Source organism: Coregonus clupeaformis, unplaced genomic scaffold (genome assembly GCF_020615455.1).
Source record: "Coregonus clupeaformis isolate EN_2021a unplaced genomic scaffold, ASM2061545v1 scaf0746, whole genome shotgun sequence".
NCBI lineage: Eukaryota > Metazoa > Chordata > Actinopteri > Salmoniformes > Salmonidae > Coregonus > Coregonus clupeaformis.
The window spans coordinates 408-9,302 of NW_025534201.1; the positions used below are offsets into that span (position 1 = coordinate 408).

The 8,895-nt window shown below is 40.3% G+C and overlaps 1 pseudogene; it reads left to right on the forward strand.

The window, feature by feature from the left end:
• The first annotated feature begins 838 nt into the window (after nucleotides 1-838).
• LOC123485584 lies at nucleotides 839-3,006 on the forward strand (annotated as a pseudogene).
• The last annotated feature ends 5,889 nt before the right edge of the window (nucleotides 3,007-8,895 follow it).

Below are 8,895 nucleotides of genomic sequence, written 5' to 3' on the forward strand. Positions count from 1 at the left end.
TGGGCCAACTGCCTGTCGGTTCTGCAGCACTGTTCCTGGAGTTCTGGGGTGCGTATGTGCAGGCCCAGTTAACATGATGGGACCTGTGGATTTGAGGAGGAAGATCAGATCCGCCCGGAGTTTGAGACCATAATGACAGAGACTCAACCGGATCACCAGGTGTAAAGTTAATAATATACTTGTAATACTGTGAAAATTCTAAAGTATTCAAAACAAAGTACTGACTGGGCTTTCGGGGTTACTGTGCAGGAAATGGAGCTATACCTACCCCTCCCCAAAAAGTGTGGTGTTGCCTCTCAGGGGCCATTAATCTGTTTGGGTGAGCTAACATACTACACAAATTCTGTGTGTCTGCAAGCATTTGTTCGCGCCATTGTGCAGTATACTGGATGTGCATGTGGGATTTGGTATTCTCCACAGATAACGATTGTGGAAAATAGGGGTGATAGTTAAGCTGGCTGTGTATGCAGCCTTCAATAGATATGAAGGAAGTTTATAAAAGATCATCTAATGTCATCACCCCGCAGCTTGCTACCTCTGTCACCGCTCCTTTATCAACATCATCAACAGGATCTCAACTTCTTCTATGAGCGAGTGGCCAAATTGATACTGATATAAAGTGAGGAGGATGAAGATCGATTGGGTGATGATTATCTCAGGAGGGAGCAGGAAATGGCAGAAAGAAACACAGATGGCACTGAGTTAAAGTGATGTTTACCCCAAGTCATACTACTCATTTTTCACATTTTCTCTACTATAAATATTCACTGATACCTCAGAACTACGTTGCACCTGGTCATTAGGTCTGCCTCTGACCTCCTACTACTTGATCCAACAGAAATTCCCAAGACACATCTGGAGCATGGAAAACAAGTTGACAATGAAGATGTTTCTCTTCCAGTTTGTTAAATCAATATTCCTCATATGTTTCTACGTTGGCCTTCTTCAAGGGCAAATTTGTGGGTTACCCAGGCAATACACTTACATGTTTGGCAAATACAGCAGGCTGAGGAACGAGAGGTGAGCTTTTTGACAAGCATACAGCATATCAAACACATCATTCTACTATATGCAACTCACTTTTGAAGAATGAATTTACAGTATTTATGTTTTGATGTCAAACCTAACTGTTAAACACCCACTGCAACTTGTCCCAGTGAATTCCAGGAGGCTGGTCTGATTGAGCTGACCACCCAGCTGGTGATCATGACAGGGAAGCAGCTGTGTGGGAACATCCAGGAGGCTTACTGCCCTGAGTTACACTGACCTCTCACCAACTTCTGATAGACATCGAAATGTACCCTCGATCACCTTTCAAAGTTGCATATGTAATCCACCATGGGGTGTGAACCAGCTTGAACTTGTTAAAGATGTCTATTGACACAGTATGAAATAAATTGTACCATCGTGCCCTCCTCAGGAGTTCAATTTTCTCCTCGATCTATGTTGTATCCTGTCAGGCTGCTGAGGAACCTGGTGGTGTAGCAGGAAGGCCCGGAAAAACCAGTACAGCCGCTGGGAGCAGGACCATCGACCTGAGAACTTCAGCCAGCTGGGCCTTTCTATGAGTACCTGGAGATGGGTAAGAAGGCCCCTAACCCACTTCACTCTCTTCCCACATAGACAGGAGACTGTGTAGGTCTGTTCATCAACATGCTCTCTTTCTCTCTTTCCCTCCTACTCAATGCAGTAATCAGTTTCTTCATCCACTCTGTTTGTGGCCTCTTTCCCCCTGGCCCCCCTGCTGGCCCTCTGTAACAACATCCTGGAGGTCAGGAGTGGACGCCTGGAAGTTCACCACCCAGTTCCGCGGCCTGTGGCGCCAAGGCCACACAACATCGGAGCCTGGCAGGAGATCCTCAATGTGGTGGCCATCTTGTCCGTTGTCACCAATGTGAGTAGGAGTAAAGCTGGTTGCATCATTGTTGTTATTAAGCTGTAGCCACATTGTTGTTATCAAGTGTTCAAATCTATGTCTTTACTGTTGAACAGGCCCATTTTATCATTCATATATACTGTATAATCAGAATACATAAATAAATAGTTAAATGTGTCTCTGATCCCATCTCATGCTCTCTCATCTCCCCAGGCATTCATCATGGCCTTTACTTCAGACATGATCCCCCGCCTGGTCTACCTGTATGCCTACCACCCTGGCTCTGAAGCCACCATGAGTGGCTACATCAACAGCAGCCTGTCAGTGTATGACATCTCCCAGATCCCTCTCCTCAGTACGGCCCGGGGATGGGGCGTATACCTCGCCTGGTTCAACAGCTCCTTCATCACCACCTGCAGGTGGGTAGAGACGCAATGCCAGGCTTACTCACATGCCATTCTTCTACACCCTTGTCTTGACTTCACTTGAAGTCTTGACTATGGAGCCTGATTGTATTCATCCAGATGTTTACCGAGGACTGCACAGGTCAATGCCGGGGTTTAGCAGTATTGAATGTAGTTGCTGTGTCCTGACATTGGCCCTATATGTTGTCTCGTATGTGCTTACCGCTACCCTCCAGGCCACCAGAGGCAGTACTCCCAAACTATGCAGTTCTGGCACATCCTGGCAGCCAAACTGGCCTTCATCATTATCATGGAGGTAAGCCATCCAAAATATGTCTATCAAAACACAGCACATCTCTCCCTTCTAAACCAGCAGGTGCTCTCTACATTACATACAGTATGCACCAGAGCCACAGTCTTTTGCTTAATACTGTCTTTCAACATGTTATCATCTGTACTTCATAAGGTGAGTGTGTGATAATGGTATGCTCTGTAAAACCCTCTTCCTTTCCCATCAGCACGTGGTGTTTGTGGTGAAGTTCTTTGTGGCCTGGCTGATCCCGGATGTGCCGGTCCGAGGTGAAGGCTCGGATCAAACGGGAACGTTACCTCATCCAGGAATACCTGCACAGCTACGAGGTTGAGAAGCTCAAGATCCAGCTGAGTCAGAGTTTTATCATTGAACCAAACCTGAGGTCTGCACTGCCACCGACAAACATGACGTAGTTATCTGAGTGCCTGTAGGCCCCCAATCAGTAACTCTCCTCCACTGATGGTAAAACATAAATACAGAAAGGGCTTCTGTCAGTGGGGCAATCCTATCAACTTTCTCTTTTGTTTTGTTTTGTTGTTTGTTAATTCTCTAATGAGCAGCTAGCAGATTTCAACCTTTTCGCTATTAGGACTTGCATTGGAGGCAGGGACGGAATAATTTGATCGATGACCACATCTCGTCACCTTTTCTCAGCCTCCAATGCTGTTGCAATGCAATCTCCTATTGTTCAGCTTGATTAATGTGCTCTGTGAAATTATGTTTCTTGTAAGTGAATCAATCATTCACTGCCAGTGTTGATTGTGATAGGATATTATGGAATCAAAAGTATGTGCCAACTTGTTAAGTGTTCAAAGTTAAATGCTATTGAGTATTGTATTTATTTAGAAAACCCTCTTAGGCCCTCACTCCCCCTATCTGGAGATACCTACTGCAGCCCTCATCCTCCACATACAACAACCCGTTCTGCCAGTCACATTCTGTTGGGTCCCCAAAGCACACACATCCCTGGGTCGCTCTTCTTTTCAGTTCGCTGCAGCTAGCGACTGGAACAAGCTGCACAAACACACTCAAAGTGGACAGTGTTTTCTCCATCTCTTCATTCAAAAGACTCCATCATGGACACTCTTACTGACAGTTGTAGCTGCTTGCGTGATGTATTGTTGTCTCTACCTGCTTACCTTTGTGCTGTTGTCTGTGTCCAATAATGTTTGTACCATGTTTTGTGCTGTTACCATGTTGTGTGCTGCTGCCATGTTGTGTTGCTAGCATGTTGTTGTCATGTGTTGATGCCATGCTATGTTGTTGTCTTAGGTCTCTCTCTTTATGTAGTGTTGTGGTGTCTCTCTTGTCGTGATGTGCGTTTTTGTATTTTATTTTTATTTTTTTATCCCAGCCCTATCTCCCACAGGAGGCCTTTTGCCTTTTGGTAGGCGTCATTGTAAATAAAATTTGTTCTTAACTGACTTGGGCCTAGTTAAATAAAGGTTAAATAATATATATATAAAATAATAATTGTACCAGACAATATACAGCTTCTTGAAAAATTTTAATCTAATGTTCACCTTATCCACAATATCATAATATGTTACTAACATATGTCCAGCAAAGACTCGCCTCAAAAGATATCCCATGGCTTTTTACCAGCAGCTATGTAATTAATTACCTTCAAAGAAATATGCATGTTTGATAGGTAACATATAAAATCTAATTGATTTGCCTTCAAATGTTGGCATGTTATCTGCTTCAATTTGGCTGTAGGCTGGGCTACATTAAATGTGATGTGTTTTCATTTAATTACTGTCATGTATTTGAGATATTTTCATTCGAGTCGATGTAAAAACTGTAAATGAAAGGCCCAATGCAGCCGTTTGTAATTATTAATATCAAATCATTTCTGGGTAACAAATTAAGTACCTTACCGCAATTTATTTCCATAAAAATGTGCTAAAATTGCTTTTTTGCCAAACAATATTTTCTCAAGCAAGAATTTTTCTAGGACTGTCTAGGAGTGGTCTGAGTGGGGGAGTGGGAAACGGAAAACTAGCTGTTATTGGCAGAGAGGTTTGGAACTCTCTTTATTATTGGTCTATCAACAATTTACAACATGGTGATGTCACCATGGAAAGCTGAAACTTCCGTCCATGCAAACCTGATGATTAAAAAGTCCTGTGTAGATTGTATGTTCAACCAGCAACTATTAGGAAATAACACTGATCACATTTTTTCACACTTTTCGAATGTTAGTTTGCATCAGCTGTTGTACACATTGATATAAACACAGGACAAACAGCATTTTGACAGTCTTTAAAACAGTTTCTCCCAGCTGGGTAATGATAGATAGAGATACTGTAATGGTAAGAGGGTAATGCACCCATACATCTACTGTATATATGTGTTGTGTCTGTTAGAGCTTTTCCAATGGATATAATCTACACTCAGTTTGAAATGTTTTGAGTGGCATATTAGTCATACCAGACAAAATATTAGCCCTGTTTTTTGGGGTCGCATTCTCTCTTTCTTGTTTAGATTTATGGCCGAGATATGCAACTGTATGTGTGATTTCTTCTGGGGTGGGACCAAAATGTGTTTTTGCCTGTGTTACTCGGACATGTATCTATCTGCTCTTTATGTTGACACTTATCAAACTCCTTTGTAAGCAGGAAAATCAGATTCCTCAGCCCTGTTAGTCATTACTCACTTAAGTTAAGTTGCTCATTCCTATCAGCTTTTTCTGTCTACACTCTGTGTCTGTATTCAGTAGCACAATGGGAGGCCTTCTCTTTTTAATTTTGTTTTAGTCACAGGAACACTTATATGGGACTGATTTTATTTAGCAAATGAGTCTTTCAGACAGAAAACTCCACTACATTATCAGTGTTTTATGTCAATCATTCCAACATGTCTGGATGGTATCATATTGGAAAGGTGTTGACTTTAGATTACATGTTTCAAAGCAATTGTTATTCAACTTCAAAAAGGGACTGCAGCTTATTGAATCGATTTCAAGTTACTGTAATGTGACTTGTGCAAACAGAGGTGTTAGCTATACAGTATAAGTAGACTCAGAGTATGCATCAGAATCTTGTGTCCCATAGACATTCAAGGTAAGGAAACATGCATAATTTAAGAACTTGGGTGAACTGTCCCCTTTCAGCAATCAATTCTCACTATTTTATCACAGCCTGTATACACATGAAGAATGTTGGGATATGTACAGTAGTTTTCACATTAATTTCAGTAAACAAACTTCACTTTATTATTTAGATTGCTGTACAGATTAAGCATTTGTAAAATATAGTTTACTCAATGTAAGATTAGGTCTTATAATGCAGTTAATTCTGTAATTTATTGATCAGATTTTATTTGTAGGCTTTTTTCTAGGTTAATCTGTTTTGAGCTAATCTGTTTTGTAAATGTTAATAGCCTCTCATGCTGATGGGTGGAAACTATACCCTTGGACAATTTTACTTGGTATACCTTCAACTTCAAAGTCATATGCTAGATCTCTATCTCAGGCTTGTCAATATTCCAGTGCTTGACTAACACCACTCTCAGCCATAGCAGACAAAATCCCTTGGGAGACTCTTGACTCCTCATGTCCTTCTTGCTGCAGAGTGCAAGCCATAGTACATGACCAGTAGACCAATACCTTAAATGTCTATGTTTACTTTTTGGGATGTTCTTCAAAAACAATAACTTTCTATTGTTCTATTCCAAATGATGTTTCACAACTCATATTCTTTAATATCATAGTCTGTGTTGTCTAAATATGTTGTGGTCTTGCTTGTTTTGCACATGAAAGGCCATTGACCTTTAAACAACATTTTGATAATGTAATAAAATAAAATATTTTAGGATTCTAAATGTGTGCACTCTACAATTACTGTATAACTAAGCAATCTCAAATTCACATTTATTTACAGTTCTTCAAAAACATTGTCAAACAAACCATGTATAGAAAGTAGAATAATTCAGGCATGACAAAAGCAGCCTATTCATATGAGAAATACTTCAAATCTTTGACAAAGAACAGTCAATATCATGTTTTTTTTTTTTAATAAAGTTTATCATCACCAGTGGTGTAAAGTACTTAAGTAAAGCAATACTTAAAGTACTAATAAGTGCAGTTTTTTGGGACGGTATCTGTACTTTACTTTACTATATATATTTTTTTGACTACTTTTACTTTACTTCGCTACATTCCTAAAGAAAATATTATACTTTTTACTCCATACATTCGGCTTCCCTGACACCCAAAAAGTACTCGTTACATTTTGAATACGTAGCAGGACAGGAAAATGGTCCAATTCATGGACTTATCAAGAGAACACGTGTTCATCCCTGCTGCCTCTGATCTGGCGGACTCATCAAACACAAATGCATCTTTTTGTAAATGATGTCTGAGTGTTGGAGTGTACCCTGGTTATCCGTAAATTTTTTTCAACAAGAAAATGGTGCTGTCTGGCTTTGCTTAATATAAGGATTTTGAAATGTTTCATACTTTTACTTTTACTTTTACTTTGATACTTAAGTATATTTAGAACCGAATACTTTTAGACTTCTACTCAAGTAGTATTTTACTGGGTGACTTTCACTTTTTACTTTCTATTAAGGTATCTATACTTTTACTCAAGTATGACTTTTGGGTACTTTTTTCCACCACTGTTCGTTTGTAAATTATGTCTGAATGTTGGAGTGTACCCCTAGCTATCCATAAATAAAAAATAAAATTGTGCCGTCTGGTTTGCTTAATATAAGGAATTTTAAATTATCCATACTTTTTAATTTTACTTTTGATACTTAAGTATATTTTAGCAATTACATTTATTTTTGATACTTAAGGATATTTAAAACCAAATACTTTTAGACTTTTACTCAAGTAGTATTTTACTGGGTGACTCACTTTTACTTGAATCATTTTATATTAAGGTATCTTTACTTTTTTACTCAAGTATGACAATTGGGTACTTTTTCCTCCACTGATCATCACGATCTCATCGCAGCCAGTACTGCATGTAAAATGGACCGTACTTCGAGGATGTCTCACTGGCCTAATGCAAAAAACCTGACAGAATTACGCTTAAATGCCCGCCAGATGGCGTCAGTGCCTCAATCCATTTATACTGTATTAGCATAAAGTAGTTGCCATCTTTTTTCAGAATCTCCATGTGTCTCTCAAAGGTGTCTGGCTCTCGCATTTTATTATTTCACAATGACCCAACTTCAGAATGAATTGTGGTGGAACAGCAAGTCTCAAGAAGAATAGTGAAAACGTGGATTAATAGTTTTTTGACTTATTTGCAAGATTGCTCCAATGAATACGCATGGAGTAGCCTTCATATTATACCCTTCTACCCTTTGATGCTATAGTTACAGTAATGTGTGTGTGTGTGTGTGTGTATGTGTGTGTGTGTGTGTGTGTGTGTGTGTGTGTATATGTGTGTGTTTGTGTGTGTATATTGTGTGTGTGTGTGTGTGTGTGTGTGTGTGTGTGTGTGTGTGTGTGTGTGTGTGTGTGTGTGTGTGTGTGTGTGTGTGTGTGTGTGTGTGTGTAAGCAAGCAGAGAGAGGTGGGTGAAAGTGTATGTGGGGGGATGCCTAAATTATTGATGGATTACTGTTTTCACGAGAGCTCATTCGATGGGAATCCACCTCATCTGGTTTCCACTTAGCACCGCTCCTCCGGAGGCTAAGACAGTCTTTTATGTAGCAACATGTAGCTTCATGCCTGATATAAAAACAAATATTGGGAAAAGTTGTAAAACTGAAACTGACTTGCGTGTGTATGTCACCATGCATAGCCCTCACACTTTGTAGGGTTATGATTTCCAAATGCAATCAAACCATCTAACCGTCCTTTCTTATTCCAGCCTGAACCACTCCCTAAAACAGTCGACTACAGTGTAAACAATAGCTTTCAGGACAGTAGGCTATATTGAACATTGCTCTGGTGATCTGATGGAGATGCTGCGTGCACCACGCGCAGATAGTGTGCAAGAGGCTGTCGCTGACCTTGATGCTGAACAGCCAGAGGTTCTCGCGACGTCAGAAAAGCTGGCGCTCTCCACATGAGACGCGTGCGCCCAGCTCTGTGGTTTACAGAAGCAACTCCACACACCGCTAGTTCCCGCTTCTACTGGTTGTTTTTTGTTTTAAATGATATGGTTATCACCGTAGACGCTTCTAACGTTTTTCTCTTTCGTTCGCTTTAGAATGATCTGTTGATTTTCATCGCGATGGCATTGCATGCACTTGTACCCGAGGCGAACGATGAGTTTATAATGCTGAATGGGAATCAGAGCTCATCTGATTTCTCTCATATGTAGGCGTTTTTACAGCGAT